The 10,162-nt window shown below is 37.4% G+C and overlaps 1 long non-coding RNA gene across 3 annotated transcripts in view; it reads right to left on the bottom strand.

Moving 5' to 3' along the window:
- Positions 1-589: 589 nt before the first annotated feature.
- LOC106312138 overlaps positions 590-10,162 on the bottom strand; it is a 13,177-nt gene continuing 3,604 nt past the window's right edge. The window contains exons 4-5 of one of the 3 annotated variants that reach the window (XR_001264144.1): positions 1,389-1,449; positions 590-1,289 (exon numbers count right to left, since the gene is read on the bottom strand). This is a non-coding gene — a long non-coding RNA (uncharacterized LOC106312138). Of the gene's footprint in view, positions 1,290-1,388; positions 1,450-5,136; positions 5,897-8,146; positions 8,243-10,162 lie in introns of those variants that run through there. The other 2 variants (XR_001264142.1, XR_001264143.1) reach the window with 2 other exon arrangements.

Here is a 10,162-nt window from a genome sequence, read left to right as displayed (position 1 = left end):
AGAGTTAACTAATCTAGACTTAGAGTTTATAGTTGACGGATGGGGTAGAGTTTTTGGAGTGTGAAATTTAAGATTCTAATAAATATATAAATAAACACTTAAATAATATAAAAAACTTTTAGAAAATAGTTTCAAAAATCATTTCAGTTTTCAAAAATTCAAAAAAAAAAGTCGAATTTGAAAAGTATAATTCGAAAATATAAATTTATTATTTTTTTTATTTTTATTTTTTATTATATATAGAGAAAATAAGGGTATAATAGTCTTTTGACTCTTAATAAAAAACATATTTTTTAAGATGTATCTTTAGTAGTGGTAAACATGAATAATGATACCAAAAAAATGGTAAACATGACAATTTCCCATGTGAATAACACAAATATCAAAGTCATACAACATAATCACAAAACAAACACATCCTCTTTGACATATTTCAAAACAAAGTAATACACTACTATCCTTAATCAATTATCATATGGATAAAAAACAATTTTAAATTCATTAAAAAATAAAACATACGAATATACCACTAGTTGAATATATTTTCTAAAGTTAACGTACAAGAAAAGATTTTGGATGGGAGGGTTTTAAGATAATGATCTATTTAATTTTTTAAAAAATGAAGAAAGTTGTTTTGTCATGTCAGAATGTGCGTAATGATGATGTTCTAGCCCTAGGTAAGCTGAGAGCATTTAATGAGAGGATAGATTATGTATGACCGGTTGCCAGTGAGAGTATTTTACGATATATAGATAATTCTTCTTTTTTTCATCTACAACACTAATCTTACCTATATATATTGGATAAAAGATAAACAATGAGAACCTACCTGAAGTATCGAAAAAGACAAGTATTGGTTGAATTTTAGACGGGTTTCTATTTTCTTTTTTTTTTGGGACCACATTCTTGATAAAGAAAGCCTTTCTCTTTTATGAGCTTCATATGTTTCGAGGTTTCCATTACAAGAGCTGATATTTGTTGGAATAATATAGTTGAATTTTTTTTTTTTGTATTTTTCAATCTGCAGATGGGTCGTTTAGTTCTTGTATTCAAGGGCCAATGGTGCAAATCACTGCAGGGGTGTGGAGATTCAACGAATATCATATTGTATTGTCTCATTACATCGTTGTCCGGGCCAATAAACAAATTGACTCTCGGAAGGGTTATCTAAGGGGTGTCTTTAATCTTAGCACACAAACTCCGCTGCTTGTCACGTTTCAGCTACCGCCTTCGATGCTTGAGCCAGATGGTGATACATGACCACGGTGATACATGCCCACCACAACATTCTGACAAATGTTCACGTCAAGATGATGATGAGTGTTCACGAGTGGAACATTAAGGCAAAACTATGCGTAGTGTTTGGACCTAAGGATGTCGCTAAGTACCAATTCATATGCAGGGGTCCATTTACCATTGGGGACAGAACTTTTTTTGCAGACGGTGTCACTGAGGAACAACACATGGCTGCGATTAATGGTAGTGACAACATAATATTTATTTAAAGAATTACAACACCGTAACTGGATTCATAATAGATGAAAGTTGTAGTGATTAATAACCAAAAAAATTGCAGACATAATTAGGGATGACGAAATAAGGTGTAGTCAACGAGTCTTTAGCGAAATTTTCAACAAGGAGAAAATGATGGCTTGCTTATCAAATTTCTTTGGAGATTGAGAAAGCCAGAAACTGTCTAGACCTAAATGTAAGCGCTGATGCTGATATTGGAGATCACTTTGTCCCTACGATTGACAAGCAGGAGGTGATGAGCCACTCGATACTTGAGGGAAATCCAATAAATGGGATAGCTGGTTTTGGTGTTGTTGAAAAAACGGATAATTTTATATTGTAACTTGTTATTTTAACAACATCTCATGTTCATATATTATAACAGTCTAAAAAGGTTAGTATGAACTAAGATGCAGACACATAATGGACACCAAATTATAATATGGACGCATCATTTTTGGTTCCTAACAATTTCTCCTAGATCAGTCTTGAAGAACGATCACCCTTCATCTCTATACGGCGGTGTGAGGGTTGGATTTGTTCTGAATGAGGAACCTTAACACTAGGAAATCAGGCCAGGATATTGGGAAAGCTAGATTGCTTCAAGGTACGCAATTGAACTTGAGAGGAGTTATGGTGTTCCCGGCTCCGAATATGTTTGTTACCCCCGCCCACACCACACCGATCTCAATATTACCAATCCCACTCCTCCACCTAGGCCTCAAATTGAGGTTCATGTAGAAGTGTTTTCCATCGGTTCCTCAACTGAAGTGAAGACCGTGGGAGAAATGGGTGGTGAGATGAACATCGCTACCATCGGCTGTAGTGGGCCAGGCGGTGACGTTATCTGTGAGAAAGGTTTGTGTCAAGTTGATCATATGTTTGTTAAACTAAGGCAAGACAATATCATGCTTTGAAATATGATTGTCAAGGGTGTTGGATAAAATAAATGGAATCTTTCATTTAATATGACTAATAAATCCGGATTTATAAATTTATATCCAGATATAATGTGCCATCTGAACTGTGTCTTCTTTTTATTTGAATGCAAGGTGAATCGTTGAGGAGGGGAATTAATGGGTCGCCTGCGAAGTTGGAAGGAGAGATGATAGCTGGAGGTGTACCGCAAATAGCGCAGAGGATTTATGATTCTAACAACGATGGAAATACCGGTGGAGTAGGAGGAACCCGTTAAGATCCAATTGAATTTTTTTTGTTAAAATTAAGTTAATCTTTTCTGTATTTTGGATTAAGACTTGACGGAAAATGTGGGTTTTTGTGGCCTCTTGTGCCAATTTTGGATGTAAGATGAAACTTCAAGGTCATATAAGTTATGAAGTACGCATCTAATGTGATATATTTTGGTGATATTCAAAACTATTGAGGTAGGAAGTCAAAGTATGTACTGAAAATAAAAAGTTTCTTCTACTGAATTTAATGTCCGAAAACATTTCAACAAAAACGAATTTAACAACAAAATTGTGAAACGTGTATAATGATGGAAACAAAAACCTTTTGGCAGTGCTATAACAGGATCTAGTATATAAAAACATGATGTTTTCTTGTTGGTTGTGGGTGTCAAATGACTTCAAAAAAGATATTAACTTAACAAAAAAAAAAATACGATTTCAATCTATTAAGACATCATTAGGTGAGTAAAATGAGTTTAAGATGATAGACTTAGAATATTCGCAGCAGACCATTTATGTTTTTATAACTGGATCTATGATTAAGGAAAGGAAAATTAAGTCCGTCAATGAGTAGTCAAAAATGGTGTTACATGGAAGTCTTATTTAATTACACCATAAGTTAAATGTTATTCTTAATTTGGAGGTCAAGGTTAAACAAGCATATATTCAGAAAAACTGTATGTAGCAATCCGATAAAAAAACATTTAGACTTCAAATGAAAAAGGTGATGATTAAGATAAATATAATTCAACAGAATATGAAATCCGGAAACAGAAGAAAGCAACCAGAATCATTGTTATGCAATCATAAAAGAAAGATTTAAACAAAAGAAGAAAATATGTCCTACAGTTTCATGAGAAACTTATAGATCATAATAGCGGCCCTTTGTGCTTCATCCGCGATGATTGACAAAGTGATACACCTACACATTTAAGGACCAAAGAGAGCATGTGTTTGGATCAACAAAGATGTTGTGATTCCAGCATTGGCTGGGTTGGTGTTTTGTGCCACACCTTTGATTTTTTCAACAGCCAGTGGCTTATCAACAACCACATCCGAAGCACCACATTGCTTCATAAGGAATATAAACTTTTCTGAAATAGATAGGAGTTCTTTACCTAGCGCAGTGTTTGTTTGAAGTCCTGAGTTGCAATCAAAAACATAAATCTTTGAAGTTGTGAAATCCACACATAAGCCAATCCAATGCTTTTTGTCGAGGTTGAATGGAAGATAGAGACGCGTTGCAGTGGTGACAAAGCTGTAACTTTTTCTAAGAAAATTCACCTGCCCCTTCGGCTTGACCTTTTTGAACTTTGGATAGTTCCCAAGCAACATCGCCGCAAACTGACTATCAAGAAATCTTGATGTGTTGTCACCTTTGGCAGTAACTTGATTATCGAACATTGATCTAACTAGCCTTGTAAAGATATCTAAGACCTGCGTAATGTAAAGATGGGGTGGTTGCATAATAGACAAATACTTACTATTTAATAAACATCGACGCATACCTTTTAAGATAGCAACCAGTTTCTATCCTTAATGTCAATAATGTTCTTGCCAGTGGCTGACAGACCATCAACGTTGATCACACTGAAATCAAGGATTGGGTACGAAGCCCAATTTTTTTATGTGTATCAAACATAAAATCCTAGCTTCGATGAGTGATATCCGAATATGTTGAGGAATAGAACTGTTATCAAGGTTTCTTGAGTATTGTGGTGAGGCGCACGTACTTCTCACGAATAACCGACGCCTCATAGTCACTATTCCCACACATTTGCCCCTCCCGGGCATAGTTAAGAATGGTAGTACCACATTGTTAGTTAGTAATCAATGTCGAAGGGACAATACTCAAGCGCTTGCTTTTGCGACAAATAATAGTATCATCATTTGGGTCCACGACCAGTTCATTGTCATTGTCTACCATCTCATTTTCATGGTCATTGTCTGCCATCTAATCATCTACGCCCCCTGTTGGGTCCTCCTGAGTCTGGCCCAAAGAAAAGGAAGGGATCTGCATTATGAATTAAAGGTTGCCAGTATTATGAATCCAGGGTGCATGCCGTTGAATATGCATGATGATTAAAAATGTAGAAAATAGAAAGAAAAAAATGTAACCATAGAATTTGTTCCGTGCGCTCGTGGGTCTGGCTGTGGGCCGACCCAGAAGTAAGTTTCTGGTTGTTTTCTTTTAGACGGGCAGACGAGGGCATGTGGGATTGTCGATGTTGTGAGCGGGCGTTAGAAACCTGAAATTAAATCTAGGTATAGGAGAATATGTTGTCAACAGGACGTGACGACAAAAACACAATAACGTGAAGTATCTCTTGGGATCCGGATTTAAAAAATGAAAATGTTCAACCACAATAACCCAGTTGTCTCCATTATTGTATCGATATAATTACAAATGGTAAGAGTGAGAAAGTACGAAACGTAGATAAGAAAAGCTAATATAATAGGTTTTGGATTCAATCATATGCGCATACACAAAAAGTCTAAGATGATACAGTGAATGTGTAATCTCGGTGTTTGGTAAAATTGAAAAAAAAAGGTCAGGCACACTTACATGACAACGTTGAGCAGAACCAGGTGGGGTTGAATATTGACTAAGATTTTCCATGACATTTTTGATAATCTGATCATTTTCGTCACCACCACCTCTGTCTGCATGTTCTGAGATACCGGCCATGCCACCGTTTCCACGTGGTGGGGTAGGGTAGAATGTTGTGCCTGAGCGGCAGGCTGAGCATTCGGGGGCAACAGAAGAAAGGATTCGGCTTTGAAAGCCGTAAACATTGCCTCCACGGCTGCAACAACAGAAGCTTTGTACGCGAGAGCAGAATATTTAACGGAAGCGAGCGCCGCTGCAACATTCCCATCAACCCTATGAAGCTTAGGTTTCAGAACGGAAATAAAAATTGAGCTAACTCTGGCTTCATCAAAGACAACAGTTAGTGTCTGCTTGTTAATTGGTTGCTTCTTTTTAGTGGCAGCTTTGGATTACTCACGCATTTTCTCTACATCGGATTTGGTTTCTCCACCTTTGAACATATCCTTTGAGAAGACATAATTTGCATAGATAAGCCTGAGAATTTTTTCTACTTTGATGTCAGTGTAACTTCATCTGCCAATACAAATAGGGACTCTTCGAAGAGTCGTTTTGGATCTTGTGGAATAATGCTTCTGACCAGAACCTAGATAATAAAAGACATGGATCAGCAAAATGAAAACTCAGAAACGATGCAAAGAAAGACGGTGTTTAACCATTACCAGTTGTATATTAACAAATGAAGAGTTGGAACAAAATAACTAATTGCATACCTCTGCTTTTCTGTCCACTTCAAGAGCATGGGCAAGATTCAAAGTCTTCTTCTTTGTTTTGCTTACCAGACAATCAATCTCATTTTGGTCGCTGTCAGATTCAGATGAGGAACATGCTTCTTGAACGACTTTAGTCAAAAAGGGACATCTTCAACAATTACAAGCTGTAGATCTAGTGTGAACCCTTTCAGTGCTATTGTATTTTAGGATAGAGAAATTTCATCCCTTTTTTGATGCTAGTCATCAGCATGTTGAATGCTAGTCGACCCCATGGGAAGGCAAAAAATTCGTCGATGTCTCCCAGCAGCTCAGCATGTTCCTTATGCATCTTCATCTTGAGATTTGTGGACAGCAAAACGGATGAAACAATTGCAAGACATGCGAGTTTCATCCGGATATCTCGATTTCTAACCGTTTTTTCCTAACCATCTTCACATCTCTTAATACTCGCATCTCTTCAACACTACCAAAGAGCTCCGACCAATAGGGTTTCTCGTTAATGTTTTTCTACACCTTCGGTTTTTTTGGGAAGTCGCCGCAAGCAAGTCTCGTCACTATGGAAAACTTTCGCAATGAAAACCGAATATGCTTTCCAGCTAATCGAAACCAAGCTTCTTGTTTTTTTGGCCTTTAGTTGCCTGGAAAGAAGGACTCTACCAAATCTTCTAGAAAAGACAGGTTTTCCAGCTATAACGACTATCTTACCAAATGAGGACTCTAGGAGATATTGGATCTCGTCTTCGTCAGGATGGTGTTGATCGCTCGCAAGGACTGATAGGTGAGAACCCTAACGCCGCACGGTTCCTCGCTGTCGGCGAACATCACCTTAGGCAAAGAGACATTTGTTTCATCTGCTAGATCTTTTGATAATTTTACGAGTTTGGAAGCAACCATTTCGATACCTAGATTAGAACTATCTTGTGAATGAATAAAAGAATGGATAATGGTTAAAGAGATGCAAAACGAAAATAAAATAAATGATTTTTCTGGTTTTTGCACTAAAGAGAAAGTGGTTTTGAAAACAGTTCTGAAACGCTTCCATCATTATTATGGATGCGTGTTTGAACGGCTAACTAAGGGGTTATGTGAGACGTGTGGATGTCCCTATATTTTTGAATATATAGGCGACTAGGCTTAGTTTGGGTATCCCTTATATATTAATTGAAAAACATTTAAAAAGTTATAACATGTAGTTTGTACTAATTAAAAAAGTGACCTGCTGAGTTGTCACGTAATTATAATGCTAATTTTGCTTACATGGCGGCTTTAGAATCAATTGAGAATTTTGCTAGCTAAAATTAAATTGTAGGGAATGTTATATTATATAGTATGTCCATTATGGATCATTCATTTATCAAATTGAAATTATTATATATTTTTTCCTTAAATTAAACCTACGGAATTACCTAATGTGATTAAGATATATATGACAATTAATGATTTTAAATAACAAAGATTTGCTAACAATCTGTATACTTTCTATCATTTTTGTTTAATTATTTATTATTAAAATAAATTACACAATTACATTAATCATATAATAAAAATTTAGATTTTTTTTGTATATGATGTATTTTAATTAAAATTGTGATTTTAACCAAAACATTTCGTCCCCTAATCAGTATTATAAACCCTGAAATATTTTGTAACACCCTTATTTTCTGAAATAGCTTAAATAAATAAAAAAGTCTGAAACCTCCATTTATTACTTCTCAAAAGTCCACTCCAAAGTCGTAAATCCAATAAATAGCCATAAATCCAAATAACATAATAAATCCCGAAAATATCAATAAAAGCATAAAATCCGCAAGTCTGAAAAAGACAAGAATAAAACTCCCAAAGCACCATCCCGATAGCAATCACTCTTGCTCGTCAGTCTCATCTGAAAGGGGAAGGAATATGAGGGGTGAGTAACAGGGGAGTTACTCCGTGAGGTATGAGATGCTAAACAAGCAAACCACTGACTTGAGTAAATAGAACTCCTACTATGGAAGTTTAGCTCTAACATGAACAAACAAGACGCCTAAAACATCACACAAACACAACACAAACAATGCGATGATAGCATATAGCTAGTCCATACACCCCGCATCTCCTCGTACTGATATATATATACATACGCTGCGTCGCTAGTACAGTCTGTCTCTGTACCCCCGCCCTCCAAAGCTGCGTCGAATGCAAACGTCTCTGCACCCACGCCCACGGGTTCTAAATAAAACCTGAGAAACACAAAATAGACCTTGATGGCTCTACCACAGCAACTCCGAAAGTCTCTGAAAATAAATGAATACGATGATTCTGCCAGAACTGAACCCTAGAGAAAACAGATGCATAACTCAAGAACTAGCCGTTAACTTTTCAATCCCTCCAGTCATAATGTATCCCTAGATGTCCTCTATCCGTAGCCAACGGGTTTACTCCGATCGGACACCATTTGATTAATCAAAATAGCTTCGTCTCCAGACGGGTCGCAAACGTAGACTGCACCAACACCTCTCACGAAAACAAGCTTAACTCTCAGAAAATAACTCGGAATGACAATCTGTTTGTTGGAGATGATAACTGAAAGAGTTAACTACTTACTGTAAAATTTCCAGACTGAAATCTTTTGTTAAGATTGACCGTTTCGCCTTTACTCTGACACTGGTCGGAACTGTTTCAGCATTCCAACAGCTTAAGCTTATTCTTGTCCAAGAAGCATGTCAATAACTTTTACTGTACAACTCCGATCTTGATTCCGTTTGTTTCTACAGACTCCTGGAAACGAGATCTATCCAAAGAGCCATGACTCGTTTCCTAGAACCCCCTGGATCATACTAGAAGCCTCTCGCAAAACCACTCCTCAGCCATGGGTCTGATGTATCCATCTCTTCTCCTCAGCTTAAGACATGATGAAATCTCTGCTGCACAAAAGTATCTCTGGTGCTATAGGTCACACGTCTGGTGTATTTAGGTTCACAGGGGCACAACTCAGTGGTGGTTGGTGATGATGAGATGGTGGCTCCGGTTCGTACGTCTTCTCTCCTTCTCGTCTTTGCTCATGTGGACAACGCTTGAGGTAGGATGGTTGCTGCGTCTCGTATCGGGTTCTCTGATAGACTTACGCACACAAGGAGTAGAAGTGACACATGTACTGGGCGAGAGAAATGGGAAGGAGATGAGAAATCATGAAGCATGGAGGTATGCGGCTAGGTTAGAGTCGAGAAGGAGATAACAAGTTTTATATATATATAATCACGATTTAACTAAACCAAAAGGGAATAAATTGAGTTTGGTCCAATTAATTAAAGAGAGAAAGAAAACAAGATCCGGTAGAGAAAACCGGGTCGTTACAATTCTTTCCCACTTAACTAGAATTCGCCCTCGAATTCAAATCTTGAGGCGGCTGTCAAATACCATCCTGAAAAAGCTCTGGATAATCAATCATCATCAGAGTTTCAGTCTTTTAGGTCTTCTCCTGGATCTTGTTTTTCTTACTCAACCACATTTGAACAACATGGTCATCATCTCCTGAACCTCTTTTACTTGCCGATTTATAATATCTATTGGCTGACAAGGTGCATACAATTTTTTTTTTTTTTTTGCCATGAGCACTTAGCGGCTGCTGCAAAATGAGCTTTGGCCCTCTCCCGACCTTCCTCAAACTTGACACATGGACCACGTCATGGAAGTCTGATACACTGCTGATAATACTGCTCCAATCCGCTCCACCGAAGGATACAATCCCATGTACCTCGTTTTAAGCTGCTTTAGCTTCTGAGTCTTAGGTCCCTCTTGAAATGTCTTTATTTTCAGGTACACTAGATCACTCATATGTAACTCCAAATCCTTACGGCGTTTCGCTGCATAAATCCTTTGCCGTCATGGGCGTCCCAAAGCCAATCCTTGAACATGTCCATTTTCTATACCATCTCTTGAACCATTAATAGTTCCAACTCATGTCACTCCCTCACTTTGGTCCAACAAAGTGGTATACGACAAGGCCTACCATAAATAGCCTCATACGGTGCCATCTCAATGCTCGAACGATAGTTGTCGATGTAGGCAAACTCTTCTAGATGTAATGCTTTCCGATCTTCCATCCCACTGTAAGACGCAATCCCTGAGCATGTCCTCTAAGTCATGTCCTCTAAGTCTGA

The sequence above is a fragment of the Brassica oleracea genome, chromosome C8 (genome assembly GCF_000695525.1).
Source record: "Brassica oleracea var. oleracea cultivar TO1000 chromosome C8, BOL, whole genome shotgun sequence".
Taxonomy (NCBI): domain Eukaryota; kingdom Viridiplantae; phylum Streptophyta; class Magnoliopsida; order Brassicales; family Brassicaceae; genus Brassica; species Brassica oleracea.
Note: the sequence above shows the minus strand (reverse complement) of the source record. Positions and strands in the feature narration are given on the sequence as shown.